Source organism: Bidens hawaiensis, unplaced genomic scaffold, assembly GCF_021521415.1.
Source record: "Bidens hawaiensis isolate Kalapana, Puna unplaced genomic scaffold, B.hawaiensis_p1.1 tig00009285_1, whole genome shotgun sequence".
Classification (NCBI taxonomy): domain Eukaryota; kingdom Viridiplantae; phylum Streptophyta; class Magnoliopsida; order Asterales; family Asteraceae; genus Bidens; species Bidens hawaiensis.
Window position 1 is genome coordinate 391,650 of NW_027491685.1, and position 24,176 is coordinate 415,825.

Sequence of the window (24,176 nt, forward strand, 5' to 3'; positions counted from 1 at the left end):
ATGAACGTCTTCAAATGATTAAAAATGTCTCCGATGTTATTTTAGTGAGGCAAATTGACACTGACCTCGAGGTTTTAAGGAGAGATTTCCCAAAATCCGACCCGAGAATCTAGTGCCTAGCCGAAAAGAGACGAAATGAAATTTACAATAGTTTAGTTATTAAACTTAGTTTTTTTTAATTAAATTTAGCTTTTTTATTTTAATTTAATTATTATTTGTTTAGTATTAATTAAAAAAATTAATAAAACAAAAGGTGGAAAAACTGACTGGGCGTCACATGATGCAAAATGCCTAGGAGAGTGGCATTTTGACTACACCCCAATTTTACAAAAACTGGAAAAACTGACTGAGCGCCACATTGTAACATCCTACTTTTATGGGTGAATAATATAAGACAGTTATGTAAATGTGTGTTATCATTTAATTACATTAAATAATAGTAGTTGAGTGTGGGCTTGGAAAATAAAAGAATGAAATTGGAGATGGTTACGGGCCTAGGGTCCATGGGCTTGGAGTATTTAAACTCCATAAACCTTCCTAAAACCCTAGCCTTCTCATTTCAACACCTTCTGCCTCCATACATACACTCAAAACTCACGCAAATTTTCCTTCTCTCATCGGATCCGAGATCCAAAAGAAACCAAGTTGATTTTGTGATCTAGCATCATAAACAACAAGAAAAACACGTCTAGATCTACGTGTGGTCCAGATCCGAACCAAAAGACCTAAAAAGGTACGTTTTTAGTATAAAGGTTAGGTTTTTTATGTCGGTTTGTTTTAAGATCCTAAAAATAAGCAAATCGGGTCTAGTGAAGTAAGAAAAACATAGACTTTGTAGTAAACAAGTTGTTAGAACAAAACGGGATGAACACGTGATGTTCGGGCCATGGTAAGCAAGGGACTGAAGTTGGTACGGCCCAGAACTTGTTTTATCGGTAAAACGGGCATAACGGGATGTAAGTAAGTGACCTGAAGAGAAAGACACGAAAAACAAGAAATGTATTTAATATAATGGCAATTAGCCTCGAAAGAAACGAGTTGAGTCTAATGGCAATTCGACTTGAATGAAATGAGTTGTCTAATGGCAATTGGACTCGAATGAAATGACTTGAGTCTAATGGAAATTCGACTCGAATGAAACAAGTTGAGTCTAGTGGCAATTTGACTCGAATGAAACGAGTTGAGTCTAGTGGCAATTCTACTCGAATGAAACGAGTTGAGTCTAATAACAATTCGACTTGGATGAAACGAATCAAGTCTAATGGCAGATTCGACTCGTTTGGACTTGGCTCAAAATCATGGAAAGTCAGTTTTCTGATGAGTTTTTTTTAGTGATGGCTTATTAAGGAAAATAAATTTTTCCAAGTTGACTTGGTAGCTAGATCCTGCTCCAACGGACGCTGCCCCCGGACCCCCGTTCGTTAGGACTTCACTAACCTAGAAGAATGATATGGTTAGAACTTAGAAGTAGTTAATTGACACTTAAAAATTATTATACAATTATGTAACATCCCGAAATTTCAAAGTGATATTAATTATATTACTTACTAATAGAGGGAAAGTTTACTCGGGTTGTCAGGAAATAAATAATAGAGTAGGAGTTGGTATGAGTCGGGCTAGTGTTGGATTAATGGAGACGGGTTAAATGAGAATGGGCCTTAGGTCCATGGGATTTCAGGGATATAAATATCCCCTAAACCCAAAAATATCTTCATTTCCTTACTTTCTACACACACACTCCAAAAACACACACACCATCTACACCGCCGCCGGGCCGAGGAGAGGAACGGGCAGATCCGAGAGAGAGAGAGAGAGCGATTAGTGTGTTAACAAGTTAAACGAGATCCAAACAAGCTCAAAAAGGTATGATTCTTGATCTTTGAAGTTTAAAGATCCAAGCTTTTTAGTGTATAAACGACCGAAAATGGTCGGGAAGCGTAGTGGGTGATATTGAACCATAGCAAGGGTGTTAAAATCGCTCAAAATGCTGGACAGAAACCGAACAGCGGCTGATCTGGACAACTTCGCCTGCAACTGGGCAACTTCACCTTCAAAGCGATGAACTTCACCTGCAAGCTAAGTTCGCCTGATGGCAACTTCGCTGTAAAGTTAAGTTCGCCTAACTGGTAACTTCGCCTGAGGCCAAGTTCGCCTGATGACAACTTCGCCTGAAGCCAAGTTCGCTTGATGGCAACTTCGCTGTAAAGCTAAGTTCGCCTAGCTGGTAACTTCGCCTAAAGCTAAGTTCGCCTAAGGTTAACTTCGCCTAGAGCTAAGTTCGCCCAAGGGTTAACTTCGTCTAAAGTCAAGTTCGTTTAGAAACTAAATTAAAAATCTAATGAAAAATGTGTTAAGACAGTTAATGGAAATAAAATTTTTCCAAGCTGACCTCGCAGCTCGACCCTAGCCAGGGGCTCTGCCCCTTGGACCCTGCTAGGGGCTGCCGCCCCTAGACCCCGCTGGCAGCAATGCTGCCCCCGGACCCCCGTTCGTTGTGGGTAGTAGTTAAGACTAGAAAGATGATATGAGTAGTGATAGTTGTTTGATACGTGTACTTGTTATACAGTCAGCCGTGCACAGCTGAAGAAAGGGATTACGATTAACGGTGAACGTAACCGTGTTCAGGTGAGTTTCTAGCCCCATTCCTTGTTATGTTTTCGGGGCTGTGTGCATACTCGATGTGTTGTTAATACATTTATCCTAAGTGATAAGTGTATGTCATATGTGATATGTGTGATAGATATGAATGATTGTTTGTCGGTACGCGAACGATCTTCGGATATTGCGCGTACTGTCAGGTTAAAAATAAAGGTACGAACATTATATATCGAAGATGTATGAATATTTCAAATGAATACTTGTCGGGGCGTGAACAATCTTCGGATATTGCACGTAACGACAAGGGGTATGGTTGTTAAATGAATGAGGTAAAGAATGCCTAGAGTGTTCTTATGTTATAATGTAAGTATGTGTATATAGGTACACGAATGGCATGTGAGTTCTACGTTCGACATAGTAAGTTAGGATGGCAAATCCCTCTAGCTTCTGTCGGACATAGACTCGGCTGGTAATGGCGTAGTTAAGGACTGCGAGCCTTATACGTGAAGTAGATGATATATGTAAACGTAGATAAGGACTGCGAACCTTGTACGTGTTGTGGATGTATTTCAGCATAGGAAAGGACTGTGAACCTTATACGTGCTGATTTTGTAGCATAGGGGAGGACTGCGAACCTCGTACGTGCTATGAATTAGGTTGCAACATAGGGAAGGACTGCGAACCTTGTACGTGTTGTGGATGTATTTCAGCATAGGAAAGGACTGTGAACCTTATACGTGCTGATTTTGTAGCATAGGGGAGGACTGCGAACCTCGTACGTGCTATGAATTAGGTTGCAACATAGGGAAGGACTGCGAACCTTGTACGTGTTGTGGATGTACTATGGTATAGGGAAGGACCGCGATCCTTGTACGTACCATAAATGGTGAACATAGGTAAGGACTGCGAACCTTGTACGTGTTCACGACCTTGAGTACAGGTATAGACGGTGAACTATGAACGTACTCTCGGTAGACTGAGGTTAGTGATTGTAGATATGTATGTACGTATGGTAGCAAGTATGTATGTAGAACAGAAGGGTAACTAGTGAAGTATGGATATGTATCTACAGATATGTATGTATGTGTATGTATTGTATGGCGTTCGATTAACTAGAACTCACTCAGCGTAGCTGACTTTTAGTATGCACGCAGGTGAGCTGATTACAGAGCTAGCATGAGGATGACGCATGGCATGGATTGAACGGCTGGCATCTGAAGAAAGAAGTAAAGATGTTTTAAATATAAAGTTTTGTGTTATGGTATCAAAGAAAAGATTTAATGTTTTGTAACAAATGATTGATGTTTTATATTCCGCGAAAAGTTTTAATAAACTCTGATTTGAAGAACTGTGTTTATGAGTAAATCCGACGCTAAATTAGGGCCACCGGGTTCGGGGCCTTACAAATTAGCCGTGGTAAACTAAGGTGAAGTGTTACATTTAACTCCGAGAGGAAGATAATCCAGGTGAGTTCTAGCCCCCTTCTTTCCCTTAAAACTTTTTGGGCTGTATGCATACTAAAGAAAGAATATAAAATATGAATGTGACATGTTTTATATGAGAAAGGAAATGAGTAAGCTAGTAATAAGTTTACTTAACAACTTATGTTAATGATGTATGAAGAAGGTGAGTAAGTCCTGATGTGGGCATCAGGGGGGTCGTAGTACCTTATACCTGTCCACATCATGAATACCCATGAATAGTATACAAGTGCTTACAGGATAGACAAATGCTCCATTATAGAAACGACAGAGTGCCATGGAAAGGAAAGCACGGGCACGGACATAATAAAGGAATAAAAGCTTATACTGTGTTCGGGGCACGTGTTGTGATGGTAACATGGTCTAGTTATGGATACAATGTACTGACAGATAGAGTAATAAGTGAAAGATGGTCCATTTATGGATACTATGGTAAGATGGTCCAGTTATGGACACAAAGGATGATGTGGTCCAGCTACGGATACTAGTAGCGTAGATAATTTGTTAAATGTATATTTGAATGTTAAAAGCATATACTGCGTTCAGGGAACGTGTTGTGAAGGTAATGTTGTGTAGTTATAGATATAATGAATTGACTGATATAATAATAGGTGTAAGTTGGTCCGGTTATGGATACAAAGGATAATGTGGTTCAGTTATGGATACAATGGTAAGATGGTCCAGTTACGGATATAAAGGATTTTGTGGTCCAGTTATGGAGACTATGGTAAGATAGTCCAGTTATGGATACCAAGGATAATATGGTCCAGTTATGGATACTATGGTAAGATGGTATAGTTATTGATACAATGAATAGGTGGTCCCATTAGGGATACTAAGTATGGTAGCCATTAATTACGTGTGCATATGTAGTATGATTGCATGACATGATAGTTATTGAATGCATAGATATGCGTTGTATGAATGTATGGTCCAGCTACGGATACTAGTAGAATGGATAACTCTTAAATTATGTATACCTAAATGTTAGTTGATAGAACAGAAAGAACATAGGGAGCAAGCCCTACCAATACTTGTGTAGAATAAAAATATGAATGTAGATGTGAACGAATGTTATACAGAGAAGAATGGGTACATGTTCATGTGTAGAGCCTTCGGGCATGCATGCGCAACAAGTTAGGATGGCAAATCCCTCTAACCTGGTATGGCTTAGTTATGAGCAAGAATAAGAGGCTCGGTTATGAGCAAGAGTGTATAAGAATAGTTATGGATGGGTTGATAGACCAGCAGAGAAACCAGTAAATAATGAATGTCAAGTGTTACGTTATGTATGAATGTTTGAAGGGTGCTATTTATTCATAAACCGTATTTTATGAAAAGAAAGAAACGTTAGAACTCACTCAGCGTGTAGCTGACTTTTAGTTTGCATGCAGATATTGTTGATGACGGGGCAAACTTGAGGTGCGTGTGAGGCTATCCATATTGAAGATCTAGCTAGGGATAGAAGTTATTATGTAAAGGTTTTAATTTCCGCTGCAAATTGTATATGCTTCTGCTTTAACAAACCAAATTTATAAGTAAATCCAACGCCAAAGTAAAGCACTCGGGCTCAGGGCCTTACACACATGGTGCAATGACCAAGGGAGGGGCATTATGACTACACATGGTCTAAATGAAGTCTCCTAAAATAACAGTTATCAAAAAGCATTAGTGTTGCCCTATTTGAAGCATTTTATGGACAAAAGTTTTGAACCCAATATGTTGAGCAGAAATTGGAGGAAAGCAATTATCAGGTCCTGAAATTATACAAGAAACTATTGACAAGATAATTCAAGTCAAAGAAAGTTGAAGACTGCATGAGATTGTCAAAAAAGTTATATAAATCATCGACGAAAACCATTAGAATTTCAAATTGGAGATAAAGTGCTACTGAAAGTATCTCCATGGAAATGAGTAATTTGAATCGGCAAGAAAGGAAAGTTGCGTCCAAGGTTTGTTGGACCATTCCAAATATTAAGCGAGTTGGACCAATAGCCTATCAGCTAGAGTTACCAGAATAAAGGACATGTATACATGATCTATTTATGTAAGCAACTTAAGGAAGTGCTTAGCTAATGAGTCACTAAAAGTACCTCTTCAAGATATAAAGGTAGATGAAAAGTTGGAATTCGTTGAAAAACCTTTACAAATTGAAGATAGAAAAATCAAGAATATCAAATATAAGAGAATCGTTCTGGTCAAAGTGAAGTGGGATTCAAGACGTCGACCAAAATATACCTGGGAAATGGAATTAGAAATGAAACGGAAGTATCCACACTTATTCCAATGAATCTCGAGGACAAGATGTAAAATAAGGAGGAGAGAATATAACAAATCAAAATATAAGCAAAAGGGAAAGTGGATTATCCAACTTTGAAGAAATAAAAAGGTGGGTCTGTCCCACATTGGTGAAAGAAGAAAGTGAAGTTATCCCATATGGATATCTATAAGAGAAGATAACTTGTCTCACATCCCTAGGAAGAAAAACTTGTAAGCTCCTTATAAGAAAGATGACTTGCATGATAATATTCTTTTACGATAAGACACACTCAGTAGTTTTAGCAAGGGTGTGAAGCATCCAACGCGCACGTTCATGGGCTAGGGCAAATTTTGAAGTGTGATGGGCACAATGTGGCGCTTTGATGGCGCACTTGGCACGCTCACATCGTCGCGAGCCAATTGAGAGCTGTCTTAGTATATTTGGTGGTTGCGCTATGCATTGTACAAATACACAGCTCATTGCGATATGTGATGACTTGTAACTATCCAGAAATATTTTGGTGTTCATTGTGCTACGCGACGAGTCTTTAAATAACCCATCGTGATACGTGACATGATCACTATGCAGACGTGACACATTTACTGCCACGTGGCGTGGCTGACTTGGCAACCCTATAAGCTCGTCGCGCTACGCGATGACGTCTTTTGTAAGCCGTAGTGATACACGGCAAACTCGAAAATCAGCTAAAAAAGAGGAGTGATCCAGCCTTCATTCCTTGCTCATTTCCTTTCAATCTCTCACGTTCTAATATATATATATATATATATGGGATAAAGAGAAACTCATCCTTAAAGAAAAAACTTAAAACCTTCTAAAGAATTATTTTTAATTAAAAATAATAAAATATTTTCAAATTTCAGTTTTGCCACTATTCTTATATTTTGTTACCCTTCACTCGAAAAAAAATACAAAAAAATAAAAAGAAAAAACGTTGTAATGCACATACGTATTATTGTGCGATGTTGTCGTATTACACATGTGTATTACTATGTATTTTTTATGTTTAATAGTGTTGTATTATATGCAAAAATAAAAAACAAAAGTCAATGTAGCGCACATGTGCATTAATGTTGTATTACACATACGTACTAATGTGTATTCGAGCGTATTAGTCTTATGTTGCATATGTACAATAGTTTATTACAAAACTTTTGCATATATTCAATGCACACTATTACACATGTGCACTACACCGACGAGGTTACCGACAAGTTGTTTCATTTTTTTGGAACAATAGCAACATATAAGAATAATGGGAAAACAAGAAACTACAAAAAAAATTAAAAGTTAAAAATAATTCTTTAAGAGTTTTTAAGTTTTCATTTTAAGAGGAGTTTTCATTTGATTCTACCCATATATATATATATAAATATATATATATATATATATATATATATATGAGTGTGGTATAATACCTCGAATAGCCGTAACAATACCTTATCCGATCTAAAGAAGCTTTCGTGCACGAATCAAAAGCTCTGCCTGAACAAGGTGAGATTTTGTGCAATCGTGTAAAGTTTCTAATCTCGTGATTATCGTTATAATTATTGATTAATACTAATCAGTACTACATTGTGTTTAACTAGGTGCATAATACCATGAAGCTCTTTGATTGTAAACTTTCAAGGTGAGACTTCGAGTTTTTGTACAACTCACATTTACGTGAAACCACTGGTTTTCCAATACTGTCATGATGATTTTTAATACTTACTTTCAAAATATTTTCAAAAGGTTTTGGTTATATTACAGTGATTAATTCTCTGTAGACTTACGGGATGGTTACTACTGGTATTGTGTGGTTTTGTATACAAGGCTTACCTGATGACTTATTAACGTTACTTATTGGACAAGTGTTAGCTAATAAGTAATATGATCACAGTCACAGATACGGTCGAGTGAGAAGTACCTTTCGGTAATTTGTAAGCAGGCATGTGTAGAAACATATTAATCTTGTAATTGTAAAAATGTGTCATTTACAAATGAATGTGTTCACCAGTATTTCTTGCTGATCAAATATTTTTTAACCATATTTCAGGTGACTTGTTAAAGACTCAGGATTGAGGCCTACAGGCTTTCCAGCTTAAATAACTGGCTTATCACCAGAATAAATAAACATGTTTTGTAAATTAGGGTTTATCCATTAAACTTATGTTTGTATAAAAATGGGTTTTATCCCCAGTATAAGAAATAAGAATCATGGTGTTTTTATAGTCTGATAAATTTTTCCTAACTACGGTCCTGATGAATTTTCCGTTATCAAATATTTTAATAAGCACCGATACCACTACTCGTGTTCACGAATCCTCTCCCGGTGTATAGGGTCAGGGGCTCTAAGTATTTGAAGTTGAAATTTTCGTATCTCCTCTAAGTATTTCTCTTTTATGTTTTTATCATCACAATGGACGCTCCGATCTTCAATGGACGCTCAAACCTTATCTGGTGAAGAGTTTGATGAGTATGTATACACAGGTCAATCCTCAATCAGATGCAAACTACAATGCGATATCTATGATGCAATCTCAAGAGGTATTCATGAGCCATCTTTTGACTACCGTGGCCTGTTCTGATAGCACCACAGCTCCTCGATTTCTTTCACCGCCACCGATGCCCTTACACCCACACCAACTTTTGTTATTGTTCAAAACCCAACCCCCAAATAACCTCCCTCACCCACATCAGAACCAACCTTGAAACAGGCACCCTCACTGGTGTTGTTTGCACCAGAAACACTGAAACACGCTCCATTTGCACCAACACCATCCCCGCAGCAAGCCACACTCCTATCCCAAAATGGGTACCAACAACTGCACCCATATGGTGACAAAATGCTTCTTCAATAGACCAGAACCTATCGAAGCCTGCTGAATAATCAGCAGCTACAAAGGATAAGATGAGGTCGATCAGCGGGTTAGTTGGGAATCTAGAGTGGCATCCACCATGGACTTCCGTTTACATAGTCCCGAATTCCTTCGGATGAACTAAATGGCGTCCGCCAATCGAGTTGATCTAAAGAGCCAATGGATGCTACAAAATTGTTTGTGTTTTTCAAGGTTTTTTTTCTTTATTTTGTGATTCTTGAATGTTTTAAGGGTGGAGTATTGTTGGGTTAAGTTTATGTTTATTGTTGAATAGCTCGAGAGATCGTAACTACACTAAAAAAAATATTTAAATTAATATTGAATCTTTTCTTACATTAAAACAAACACAAAAATTAAAAACATCGTTTATTCGACTCAAATAACAATATCAAACATGTTTCTCAATCACAAATCACACATTCACACACACACTTTATTTCAATATTCATCTCAACCATCAAATCACACGTACGGTTAATTTATTTTAAATATTCAAATAATAATATGATTTTACTTGCAATTTAAAGATTCATGCTCGTTCACCATGGTATTAGCCACATCCTTTATTATCTCCCAAGCACCAATCACATGTCGTTCTTCTGTGAGTGTGCTTCCCACCGCAAACCTCAACATATAAGTCCCATCAACCACGGTGTGTGTGAGGTAAACTCGCCCTGTTGAGTTGACTCGCTCGAGTAGCTTTTTGTTTAGCAACTCAATGTAGCCCGAGTCAAAGCTATGGAACTGTTTTAAGCGAAAACACACCAAGGAAAACCGACGTGGTACAACAATCTCAAACTTCGCATCCGATTTCACAAGGCGTTCAAACGTTATCGCCATTCGAACATCCGACCGAATATGATTTTGTAAATTTTCAACACCATAACTACGTAGGATGAACCATAAACGTATAGACTTGAACCTTCGGCACACCCCGATTTGCCAATCCTTGTAACTCGGCACCACCGAGTCCGACTCACTATGCTTGTTTCTTAAGTACTCAGGATTCATACTCAGTGAGTCAACAATCAACTTAGGGTTTTTCACCCGTAGACAACAACACTCCGCGTAACTAAGTAGCCACTTATGCGGACTCAAACTCAGTGAATCAACTTTCTCAACTCCATCAAGATAAGGTCTATACTCCGGACATATGCATGCATTGCCACCATAAGCCGCGTCCACATGAACCCACATATCATACTTATTTGCCACGTCAGCAAGGGCATTAATGGGGTCCACTGCAGTCGTGGAGGTGGTCCCAATTGTAAGGCATAGAAAAAGCGGAACAAACCCTTGTTCCACGTCAGCTTCAATGACTTTTTGGAGAGTTTCAGGATCAAGAGAATATTCATTCTCCAAATACGTTGGTACTGACCGAATATTCTTCGGATGAATGCCAGCTACCTTGCATACTTTCTTGAACATAGCATGAGTTTGATCTGACCCGTACACGACTAACTTTCCGATATGTTCAATGCCAATATTATTAAGCACACGATCACGAGCTGCAACTAGGGTGCACAAAGTCGACTCGCTTGTGGTGGATTGCAAAACCCCACCACCCGAACCCGAAAACATGAAGCTTTTCGGGAGGTTAAGCATAACCGCGAGCCAATCCATCACCACCATCTCGAGCTCAGTCGCAGCCGGTGAACCAACCCAACTGAACGCGACCGCATTAAAGCCAGTGCACAAAAGTTCACCAATGAACGCGGCCGAGCTCACCGAAACCGAAAAATATGCAAAAAAGTTTGGACTTAGCCAATGTGTCATGCCGGGCATAATATCGTCTTGGACATCTTTTAGGATTGTGTCGAATGATTCGGGCGTGTCGGGTGGGGTCTTGGGCAAGCGGTTTTTGAGGTAACCGGGTTGAACGTGGCTGAGAATCGGATAGTTTTCGATATTTTTGTAGTAATCAGCGATGAAATCGACCGCTTTGTGGGCGTTGGCGCGAAATTCTTCGGGGTTGAGGGGTTCGAAGTCTTTGGAATAATCGGATAATTGTGGGAATGTGGTAAGGTCGAAACCAGGGCTTCCCATTTTTGTGGGGTTGAAGTGAAGTATTTGGAATTGGCGAATTGGGATGGAGAAATGGTGATGTATTTATAGATGGAAGGTTACATCGCACTGTTTTATGTAGTACTCAAATAAGGTAGGTGAGTATTGAATGCAGTATTTAGCAATCGTGTTTTTTATGGGCTTTCTATCACTTGGGGCTAACCTTATTTTATTAATCACATAATGTAGGAAGTTAGGTGAGTATTGAATGCCGTGTTTAAAATCAACTCATGTTTTCTATGGGCTTATGATCACTTGGGGGCTAACCTTGTTGTCACTAGAAAGGACTATTAAGATAGGTGTGTAAACTAAAAAGGGTGGTACGAAGTGTAAGAATGGTTGGCAGGTTATCTTTAATTGGACTTAGGAATGACGATTTACCCTTAATCGAAGGTAGTCCTCCAAATTCGTCACTCCTAGCGGCAATTAACTGCAACATATCTTTTTTAGACATTAGCTGCATATAGGAAGATGATAATCACATAAATCTCTTGCCCCCCTCATTATCTTTTCAATATATATTTACAATAACTTCACTAATATAATATCTCAATTATCTATTATCTAATATATATAAATTCAAAGTTTGGTGCCGCTAGCTTCTTATTGGTCCAAGTGGCGGTCCAACATTGAACAAAGTTTTTCTTTTCGTAGTTTTGGTATCGTAACAAGCGTAATTGAAACAAATTAAATTTGGTGTCGACTTAGCCACTAATCCTGAGACTAATAACTCTGTTTTACTGACTCACGCCACAATGCCCGAGTATTGCTGACCCTTTTGTTTTTAATTTTGGTACCTTAAGTTGGTACTGACCGAATTCGTGTCAACTCATCGTCGTAACCTCGGACTTTTACCAAGGCATATGCTTTAATGCTAGGGTTTTGTCAGCTGCCCGGCGCAACATACGGATAGAAAAACTAGTTAACTATCAATACAATATATTTAGAGATCACATCTACAAATATATTATTCCTATTACTGCAAATCATAACTAGTTTATTTAATGCGGAACTAAAAATTATATTATGTTAATAATTCGTGTCTGAAAGAAACTCAAGACCTTTCTTACACGTGAGAATGAGATGAACAATTGTTAAAAGGATATATACATTATACATATATACATAAATAGCAAAATTTGATGAGACAAGGTTATATTGGTGTTTTTTTCTCTATGTACTTGTTTTGTTTTTTTGTCCAGAAGACTTCAAGGTAGACCCTTGAGTGAGCGAGCTGGGCAGTTGATTATATGATAACTATATAATTGAAATCACTTCAAGTTCTCATGTCGCACCCTTTTTTTTTTCTAGCCACGACATGCCTCCATTTGAAAATAAAGCTCTCTCATTAATCCTAGATTGAAAATTCGCGGGCTATGGGTCAGGTTACGGATATGGTACGGGTATGGTTATCTTAAACGGGTAGAATTAAAACATTAGTTTTATCTCCATAATCATGGCCGTCAAAGTTTCGTAATAGAACCCTTTGATCCAGAAGATCGCCAAGACTTTCGACGAACGGCTGTGGCTAACAGAACTGCTAGGTTTAGGGCTTGCTAGATTATTTCCGAGGTATTTGCTTATATTTTGTTGACATTTTGAATTATGCTGGTTAATTGTTCTTATCTGTGGTTTTTTTGCTGATGCTTTTTAGTCTTAAGGTGTTTGTTTTGCTTATGTGGCTTTTTGAATTTTGAGATTTCAATTAGTTTTCCCTTTCTTTTAATAATGAAAAAATTACAATTCATTAAATATTCAAATAAAACTTAGGATCGTCGATTACAATTGTCTTCAACGTATTTTAATCTTTTGGAAACACTCTTTTGCATCTTTAATAGTTGCATTGAGATGTTCATCCAGCTACTTCTACTACTAGATGGAATTTTATTTGAAGATGGAACTTTTTTTTAGGAAATTGTTAATAGTTCGTACCAAATATAGTCAATATACACAAACAAAACAATCAACAAAATTATATTGTATATATGAGGGTAAGAAAGGCACCTTGTTTGTGTTTTACTTATGAAGACATGACCAATTCAGTAATCGAGTAAACGAATAAACAATCAAATCATCAATTTACAAAACAAGTAAACGAATAAGCATTTAATCATTTATAATTTTATGTTATATACTAAATAAAAATTACTATGCATTCAACATCACAATTATTCATGTGAGCTTTGGGATGGACCATGGGCATTGATTTAGGGTGGTACAGTGGACCACACAAATTTAATTAATAATGGACTGTAGACGTATGCCAACCTACGATAACTGTATATCCGTCACTAGCATGCATTGTGGCTCAAAGTTTACGGACCAATGTCCTTCCCAACAAATTTAAATTTGGGCTATTAACACACAATAATTTAATAATGGACTATAGGCGTTGGCCAACCCAGCGATAACTCTATATCCGCCACTAGCATGTATTGTGGCTCAAAGTTCACGGACCAATGTCCTTCCCAGCAAATTTAAATTTGGGCTATTGATACACAATAATTTAATAATGAATTGTAGGCGTTGGCCGACCCTATGATAACTCTATATCCGCCACCAGCATACATTGTGGCTCAAAGTTCATGGACCAACGTCCTTCCCAACAAACTTGAGGATGGACTACACGTAGGCATCCCCACTCACATTCACATACACATCTATCTATTCAAATAAAAGACTACATATTCTCGTCACTTGTCAATCTCATAGCCCACCTCGGCTATTTTTCAACTCATTTCAATTTATAGTCCTTATCTTTTAAGTTATTTCAATATATGAATTTAATATTTTTATTAAATATAAATCCTAACTGATTCATTCATTAACATTAATGGTGAAATAAGAAAATAAAAAAATATCAAAATTGAAGTTGCAGACCTGTTAGAATAAAATTTTAAAGTCACAGGTAATTGCAAATTAATAAAAATAAACATGCATCATTGTCGAAAAATTTGAATTTGTATGGTAAACTACAAATTGTTTTTAAACTGAGATTCGAGCAGTACTGCATATTTTTTTTATATATAAAATTGGTTTCAAATTAGGATATAAAATTTTCTTATATGCACTTGAACTTAGAAAAAAGTGTATTTTCTTAATTTCTTCAAACATTTTGTATAAATATTGCAAACATGGAGAATACATAATATATATATCTTGGTGTTTATCAGCAAATCATTGTAGTTGAATATTATAATCCATATGTATATCGATTTACTATATGAATTATATTTCATTTATTTATATGACATTTTGTGTAGTATAAAGGGTTTTGGCAATAAGATCAATATTTAGTTTTCCATAACTCAGACCAAAATGCTTCAAAAACTGAAAACATATATTTTATTACTTTATTTATACTTTTTTATACATTTAAATATATTTAATTTAATATGTCTTATAAGACAAATATACTTAATTAAAAGCATTCAAAATTTTAAAACAAAATATTTGTTTCAATCTCATTATACTTTTTTCACTTTCCAAAAATCATTTAGGATATTTAAACCTAGATCGTTATTTACATAATTTCAATATATTAACTTATTAATTTTATTTTTAAACAAATACAATGAACTGTGGTTATGTTAGTGTTACCTTTTGGTTGGTATATAATTAAAGTGTTTATTATAGTTTATAATCAAAATAATAAAGTTATATACAAAATTTTAAAAAAAATTACAGTTATAGCATTCATTATTAAAACATGTTATAAAAATTCACACCATAATTATAATTTAACTTAATAGAAATGTTTATTATTTTTATATTTATTTATATTTTATTATTTATAATTAATCATGCTCCTCATTAAGTTCAAGGATATTCCATTTTCATATTAATTTAAAAAAAATAGTTAATCCAATTAAAAGTCATTTACAATGCTTCCCTAAAATCCGAAATCTTTGTTTCCTTTTTTTTTCTTCTTCTGTAAGTTGTTAATATATATATATATATAGTGGAGGGTTCCATTAAAAACCATGGTTTTCTTGAAAACCAATTAATTCAATCCTAGCCATTGCTTATACTTGATCAATGGTTAATATTATCAATGGCTATTTTGTAATTAGTATGAAGTGAATGGATAATATTTAAATCACGAAGGGTATTATCGGTAGTAAAAAATGATTTAATTTTGGAGACAGATGCTAAATTGCTAATTATTGTTCAAATTCCCTGATTATCTCAATTTTCAATTCATATATCCTTTATTTCATCTGCCGTTCTTTTTCTTCAAAGCGGATCATAAGAAACCAAGACTTAAACCCTAAATCGCATATACAGGAAGAAGTGAAGAGGAATAGCAAAATCGAGTGACAAGGATTCGGTTTCTTTAGTATTTTTTTATATATCAGGTTAGTAATCGTTGTTTGCTACATCTTTGACTGCATGTGGCATTAATCGGCTTTTATGTAAAGGCTTGATTGGTTCTTTTTGGTTTATGTTTACTTGATTCGATTTCTTTTGGGGTAGGTTAGTGTGTTGAGTACATATATGTAACTTTGTTTGATCTTAGCAATTGATGTTGGTTGTTTGGTACATATATGTATTTGTTGTTTGATTCCATGAAACTATGTGTTACAACTTACAACATATATGAACCGAAAAGGTTTGGATTCATATAGGTTTGTCAAAGTTTGTTTTTTATATTGTTAACAAATTGATGTTGTTAGTTGCATACATATATGTTTTTGGTGTTTGTATCCATTTAACTCTGTGTCAGACATGTGCACTTGCTCATGTTTGTATTGATACAGATTTGCTATTAAAAATATTACATGCATATACATATATGTACTTTGGTGGTTGATTATATATAACATATTCATAGTTGGTTATGACATTCATTGAAATTTATTGAAATTTGTGTTTGATGCGTGTTTGTGTTACGTACATATATGTAAATGTGTTTAAATCTTAAGCATGTTTGACAAGGTTGTTTAATAATTACGTGTATGTAATTCAGTTTCTTATGTACATAATAATAATTATCTTTGGGTTTGATTGAACTATGTTTTATTAGCACCACAGGGTGTGTTATAGTTGATATTGTTGTCATTTATTAATTTTTTTGTTACATAAATTATACATATATGCATTTTGGAGCTGGGTTATATTGAATAGTTGGATAATATAGATAGATACATATGTGTTAGATTAATAGATTGATACATATATGAACTTCGGAGCTGGATTATATTGAATAGTAAGTCTTTAAAACGTATGCTCGGTGAATTTTATTAAATCTTTGTAAAGTTAATGAACTTTTGGTCCAAAAACAACGAAAAGTCCTCGATATTATCTGTTCTACACATATGTATACTGAACCAATTATTTTTATTTTATAAGTGTATGATAAATTCTTGATAACATTAAACTTTCGTGTTACAGATAATAATAAAGAGGATGACAATGAGGATTGTGTAATTGTATGTAAAAAGAAATTGGGGATAAGAGGGTTACACATCAAGTTTATGGCTTGGTACTAGCAATCGTGCGTGTCGGCTAGCTTCAACACTATTTAGCAATTTCGAAATTGACAAAACAACAACTGTAAACTAATTTCTAATATGTATGTATGTCACATATGTGTAAATGATAAATGCTTTTACAAATATATTTATTTTGATCGTGATGTCCGGTTATATGGATGTAACATATATTAGCTTGTTTAGTTACATATATGTAACCCAAATAATGTAAGTTTTCATAAAAAAAAATATTTACGACATCTAAGCTATTAAATATACCTATGTTTAGGGCTATACACACAAAGTTCACTAAATTTCTAAAATAAAACATGGAAATTGAGAGGCAATAAAAACTACAATCAGCGTAATGCAGAACAAACTAATTTATGAAAACCAAACTTTTAACATGTGTTGAATAATTAAATATTAAAAGTAAATCCAAAAATAGTTTACTTGTGTTCAAACCACAGCAAAAGAAATGGCTATAGGCATATTTAAATCATGATATTTATTGAAAGTGGAAATAAAAACAAACTATTCAATCATGATAGCACGAATGAAGTTGGAATCAGTTGATTCAATATTAATATACCGATTTTTAAGGGAAAGAAAGTTGGAATCAAAATTAATGATATATAAATTCCATAAATAGTGGAATACACAATTACCTAAACACCCTTATAAGAAAAATAAAAATATAAAAAAGAAAAACTTGTGATTTGTCAAAATGAGTTTTCATAGTTTTTACAAAACTAAGTGGTTTTCATTTGAACCCTCCCCTATATATATATATTGATTAATTAAATATTCCAACAAGTTCCAATAATATTAACTAATAGCATGGAATTAGTATTCAAAGTTTAAACATTCCTAATCCAGTACTTTCAACTATTATAAATAAGAATCACTACTTTCACTTTTTACAACTTAAAATCTTCTTATATTTTTTGATAACTCATTGTTATTTGAACATGGTTTTAAGGTTAGTATGTCTTTGTCATTTTTCTAGTAATTGTATTCGTATGAAATGAAACAAATGGTTTTGTTATTTTAATTTTTGGTTTTATATGTGGCTTGATTATACAATCGTTAATTATAATATATAAAATCAATTAAAAGTTTGTCATATACAGAATATTAATGACAATAAATTTATCACCAGTTTCAAAATCTTAAAATTCTAAGGATGATTATATCATCAAAGTTCAGGTAATTTTGTTCTTAGGATAATCATGTTTTTTTTTATATACATGAGCAGATGATCTCAAATGATATCATATTGATTGATTAAAATGTATGATAATTTATGTGCATGAAATTTTTTTTTTTTTTAGTTTCATGGATACATTATCATTTTTCTAGGGTTAGTATGTACTTTAAGAACCTTATATGTCACACGAAAGAGTTACAAACATATCTATATGTTACCTTATCAAGATTTACGAGCAGACATGAAAAAAGATTTTGATTTTTTATAAACATTATATATCGACCAATATAATCATGTAAGTAATGTACAAGGAAGATTTTACTTATTTGTAACATATTTGTGTAATCTTAGTTATGTAATTTCTATAATTTTAATGTAAATTGTAGTTGTATTAACAATTTATGATCATTTTGTTGACTGTATTTCACTTAATGGTTGAAGTTTAAAATTTTCATCAATTATCCGTGTAATATACGGGCCTCAGACTAGTACATACATATACACACGCACACACACAATTTGAATAATTTTTTAATGGTTTTGTGGAGGTTTCATGTTAACGAAGAAAGTTAGAGATTTTTTATAAAATTTTTAATCTGATGTGGCGTTGATTTGAGACTGATGTGTCGATTTGAGACTGAGATTAAAATTTTTAATCTCATCCTTAAAGAAAAAACTTAAAACCTTCTAAAGAATTATTTTTAATTAAAAATAAAATATTTTCAAATTTCAGTTTTGCCACTATTCTTATATTTTGTTACCCTTCACTCGAAAAAAAATGCAAAAAAATAAAAAGAAAAAACGTTGTAATGCACATACGCATTATTGTGCGATGTTGTTGTATTACACATGTGTATTACTATGTATTTTTTATGTTTAATAGTGTTGTATTATATGCAAAAATAAAAAACAAAATTCAATGTAGCGCACATGTGCATTAATGTTGTATTACACATACGTACTAATGTGTATTCGAGCGTATTAGTCTTATGTTGCATATGTACAATAGTTTATTACAAAACTTTTGCATATATTCAATGCACACCATTACACATGTGCACTACACCGACGAGGTTACTGACAAGTTGTTTCATTTTTTTCGGAACAATAGCAACATATAAGAATAATGGGAAAACAAGAAACTACAAAAAAAATTAAAAGTTAAAAATAATTCTTTAAGAGTTTTTAAGTTTTCTCTTTAAGAGGAGTTTTCATTTGATTCTACCCATATGTATATATATATGAGTGTAGTATAATACCTCGAATAGCCGTAACAATACCTTATCCGATCGAAAGAAGCTTTCGTGCACGAATCAAAAGCTCTGCCTGAACAAGGTGAGATTTTGTGCAATCGTGTAAAGTTTCTAATCTCGTGATTATCGTTATAATTATTGATTAATACTAATCTGTACTACATTGTGTTTAACTAGGTGCATAATACCATGAAGCTCTTTGATTGTAAACTTTCAAGGTGAGACTTCGAGTTTTTGTACAACTCACATTTACGTGAAACCACTGGTTTTCCAATACTGTCATGATGATTTTTAATACTTACTTTCAAAATATTTTCAAAAGGTTTTGGTTATATTACAGTGATTAATTCTCTGTAGACTTACGGGATGGTTACTACTGGTATTGTGTGGTTTTGTATACAAGGCTTACCTGATGACTTATTAACGTTACTTATTGGACAAGTGTTAGCTAATAAGTAATATGATCACAGTCACAGATACGGTCTAGTGAGAAGTACCTTTCGGTAATTTGTAAGCAGGCATGTGTAGAAACATATTAATCTTGTAATTGTAAAAATGTGTCATTTACAAATGAATGTGTTCACCAGTATTTCTTGCTGATCAAATATTTTTTAACCATATTTCAGGTGACTTGTTAAAGACTCAGGATTGAGGCCTACAGGCTTTCCAGCTTAAATAACTGGCTTATCACCAGAATAAATAAACATGTTTTGTAAATTAGGGTTTATCCCTATTAAACTTATGTTTGTATAAAAATGGGGTTTATCCCCAGTATAAGAAATAAGAATCATGGTGTTTTTATAGTCTGATAAATTTTTCCTAACTACGGTCCTGATGAATTTTCCGTTATCAAATATTTTAATAAGCACCGATACCACTACTCGTGTTCACGAATCCTCTCCCGGTGTATATGGTCAGGGGCTCTAAGTATTTGAAGTTGAAATTTTCGTATCTCCTCTAAGTATTTCTCTTTTATGTTTTTATCATCACAATGGACGCTCCGATCTTCAATGGACGCTCAAACCTTATCTGGTGAAGAGTTTGATGAGTATGTATACACAGGTCAATCCTCAATCAGATGCAAACTACAATGCGATATCTATGATGCAATCTCAAGAGGTATTCATGAGCCATCTTTTGACTACCGTGGCCTGTTCTGATAGCACCACAGCTCCTCGATTTCTTTCACCGCCACCGATGCCCTTACACCCACACCAACTTTTGTTATTGTTCAAAACCCAACCCCCAAACAACCTCCCTCACCCACATCAGAACCAACCTTGAAACAGGCACCCTCACTGGTGTTGTTTGCACCAGAAACACTGAAACACGCTCCATTTGCACCAACACCATCCCCGCAGCAAGCCACATCTCCTATCCCAAAATGGGTACCAACAACTGCACCCATATGGTGACAAAATGCTTCTTCAATAGACCAGAACCTATCGAAGCCTGCTGAATAATCAGCAGCTACAATGGATAAGATGAGGTCGATCAGCGGGTTAGTTGGGAATCTAGAGTGGCATCCACCATGGACTTCCGTTTACATAGTCCCGAATTCCTTCGGATGAACTAAATGGCGTCCGCCAATCGAGTTGATCTAAAGAGCCAATGGATGCTACAAAATTGTTTGTGTTTTTCAAGGTTTTTTTTCTTTATTTTGTGATTCTTGAATGTTTTAAGGGTGGAGTATTGTTGGGTTAAGTTTATGTTTATTGTTGAATAGCTCGAGAGATCGTAACTACACTAAAAAAAATATTTAAATTAATATTGAATCTTTTCTTACATTAAAACAAACACAAAAATTAAAAACATCGTTTATTCGACTCAAATAACAATATCAAACATGTTTCTCAATCACAAATCACACATTCACACACACACTTTATTTCAATATTCATCTCAACCATCAAATCACACGTACGGTTAATTTATTTTAAATATTCAAATAATAATATGATTTTACTTGCAATTTAAAGATTCATGCTCGTTCACCATGGTATTAGCCACATCCTTTATTATCTCCCAAGCACCAATCACATGTCGTTCTTCTGTGAGTGTGCTTCCCACCGCAAACCTCAACATATAAGTCCCATCAACCACGGTGTGTGTGAGGTAAACTCGCCCTGTTGAGTTGACTCGCTCGAGTAGCTTTTTGTTTAGCAACTCAATGTAGCCCGAGTCAAAGCTATGGAACTGTTTTAAGCGAAAACACACCAAGGAAAACCGACGTGGTACAACAATCTCAAACTTCGCATCCGATTTCACAAGGCGTTCAAACGTTATCGCCATTCGAACATCCGACCGAATATGATTTTGTAAATTTTCAACACCATAACTACGTAGGATGAACCATAAACGTATAGACTTGAACCTTCGGCACACCCCGATTTGCCAATCCTTGTAACTCGGCACCACCGAGTCCGACTCACTATGCTTGTTTCTTAAGTACTCAGGATTCATACTCAGTGAGTCAACAATCAACTTAGGGTTTTTCACCCATAGACAACAACACTCCGCGTAACTAAGTAGCCACTTATGCGGACTCAAACTCAGTGAATCAACTTTCTCAACTCCATCAAGATAAGGTCTATACTCCGGACATATGCATGCATTGCCACCATAAGCCGCGTCCACATGAACCCACATATCATACTTATTTGCCACGTCAGCAAGGGCATTAATGGGGTCCACTGCAGTCGTGGAGGTGGTCCCAATTGTAAGGCATAGAAAAAGCGGAACAAACCCTTGTTCCACGTCAGCTTCAATGACTTTTTGGAGAGTTTCAGGATCAAGAGAATATTCATTCTCCAAATACGTTGGTACTGACCGAATATTCTTCGGATGAATGCCAGCTACCTTGCATACTTTCTTGAACATAGCATGAGTTTGATCTGACCCGTACACGACTAACTTTCCGATATGTTCAATGCCAATATTATTAAGCACACGATCACGAGCTGCAACTAGGGTGCACAAAGTCGACTCGCTTGTGGTGGATTGCAAAACCCCACCACCCGAACCCGAAAACATGAAGCTTTTCGGGAGGTTAAGCATAACCGCGAGCCAATCCATCACCACCATCTCGAGCTCAGTCGCAGCCGGTGAACCAACCCAACTGAACGCGACCGCATTAAAGCCAGTGCACAAAAGTTCACCAATGAACGCGGCCGAGCTCACCGAAACCGAAAAATATGCAAAAAAGTTTGGACTTAGCCAATGTGTCATGCCGGGCATAATATCGTCTTGGACATCTTTTAGGATTGTGTCGAATGATTCGGGCGTGTCGGGTGGGGTCTTGGGCAAGCGGTTTTTGAGGTAACCGGGTTGAACGTGGCTGAGAATCGGATAGTTTTCGATATTTTTGTAGTAATCAGCGATGAAATCGACCGCTTTGTGGGCGTTGGCGCGAAATTCTTCGGGGTTGAGGGGTTCGAAGTCTTTGGAATAATCGGATAATTGTGGGAATGTGGTAAGGTCGAAACCAGGGCTTCCCATTTTTGTGGGGTTGAAGTGAAGTATTTGGAATTGGCGAATTGGGATGGAGAAATGGTGATGTATTTATAGATGGAAGGTTACATCGCACTGTTTTATGTAGTACTCAAATAAGGTAGGTGAGTATTGAATGCAGTATTTAGCAATCGTGTTTTTTATGGGCTTTCTATCACTTGGGGCTAACCTTATTTTATTAATCACATAATGTAGGAAGTTAGGTGAGTATTGAATGCCGTGTTTAAAATCAACTCATGTTTTCTATGGGCTTATGATCACTTGGGGGCTAACCTTGTTGTCACTAGAAAGGACTATTAAGATAGGTGTGTAAACTAAAAAGGGTGGTACGAAGTGTAAGAATGGTTGGCAGGTTATCTTTAATTGGACTTAGGAATGACGATTTACCCTTAATCGAAGGTAGTCCTCCAAATTCGTCACTCCTAGCGGCAATTAACTGCAACATATCTTTTTTAGACATTAGCTGCATATAGGAAGATGATAATCACATAAATCTCTTGGCCCCCTCATTATCTTTTCAATATATATTTACAATAACTTCACTAATATAATATCTCAATTATCTATTATCTAATATATATAAATTCAAAGTTTGGTGCCGCTAGCTTCTTATTGGTCCAAGTGGCGGTCCAACATTGAACAAAGTTTTTCTTTTCGTAGTTTTGGTATCGTAACAAGCGTAATTGAAACAAATTGAATTTGGTGTCGACTTAGCGTCACTAATCCTGAGACTAATAACTCTGTTTTACTGACTCACGCCACAATGCCCGAGTATTGCTGACCCTTTTGTTTTTAATTTTGGTACCTTAAGTTGGTACTGACCGAATTCGTGTCAACTCATCGTCGTAAACTCGGACTTTTACCAAGGCATATGCTTTAATGCTAGGGTTTTGTCAGCTGCCCGGCGCAACATACGGATAGAAAAACTAGTTAACTATCAATACAATATATTTAGAGATCACATCTACAAATATATTATTCCTATTACTGCAAATCATAACTAGTTTATTTAATGCGGAACTAAAAATTATATTATGTTAATAATTTGTGTCTGAAAGAAACTCAAGACCTTTCTTACACGTGAGAATGAGATGAACAATTGTTAAAAGGATATATACTATATACATATTTACATAAATAGCAAAATTTGATGAGACAAGGTTATATTGGTGTTTTTTTCTCTATGTACTTGTTTTGTTTTTTTGTCCAGAAGACTTCAAGGTAGACCCTTGAGTGAGCGAGCTGGGCAGTTGATCAATGCACGTAAATTTTGTAGGCCACAAATTATATGATAACTATATAATTGAAATCACTTCAAGTTCTCATGTCGCACCCTTTTTTTTTCTAGCCACGAGATGCCTCCATTTGAAAATAAAGCTCTCTCATTAATCCTAGATTGAAAATTCGCGGGCTATGGGTCAGGTTACGGATATGGTACGGGTATGGT

The 24,176-nt window shown here is 35.4% G+C and overlaps 2 pseudogenes; both read right to left on the reverse strand.

Moving 5' to 3' along the window:
• Window positions 1–9,719: 9,719 nt before the first annotated feature.
• LOC143531886 (tryptophan decarboxylase TDC2 pseudogene) lies at window positions 9,720–11,264 on the reverse strand (annotated as a pseudogene).
• Window positions 11,265–21,172: 9,908 nt separating this feature from the next.
• LOC143531887 (tryptophan decarboxylase TDC2 pseudogene) lies at window positions 21,173–22,717 on the reverse strand (annotated as a pseudogene).
• Between the last annotated feature and the right edge of the window lie 1,459 nt (window positions 22,718–24,176).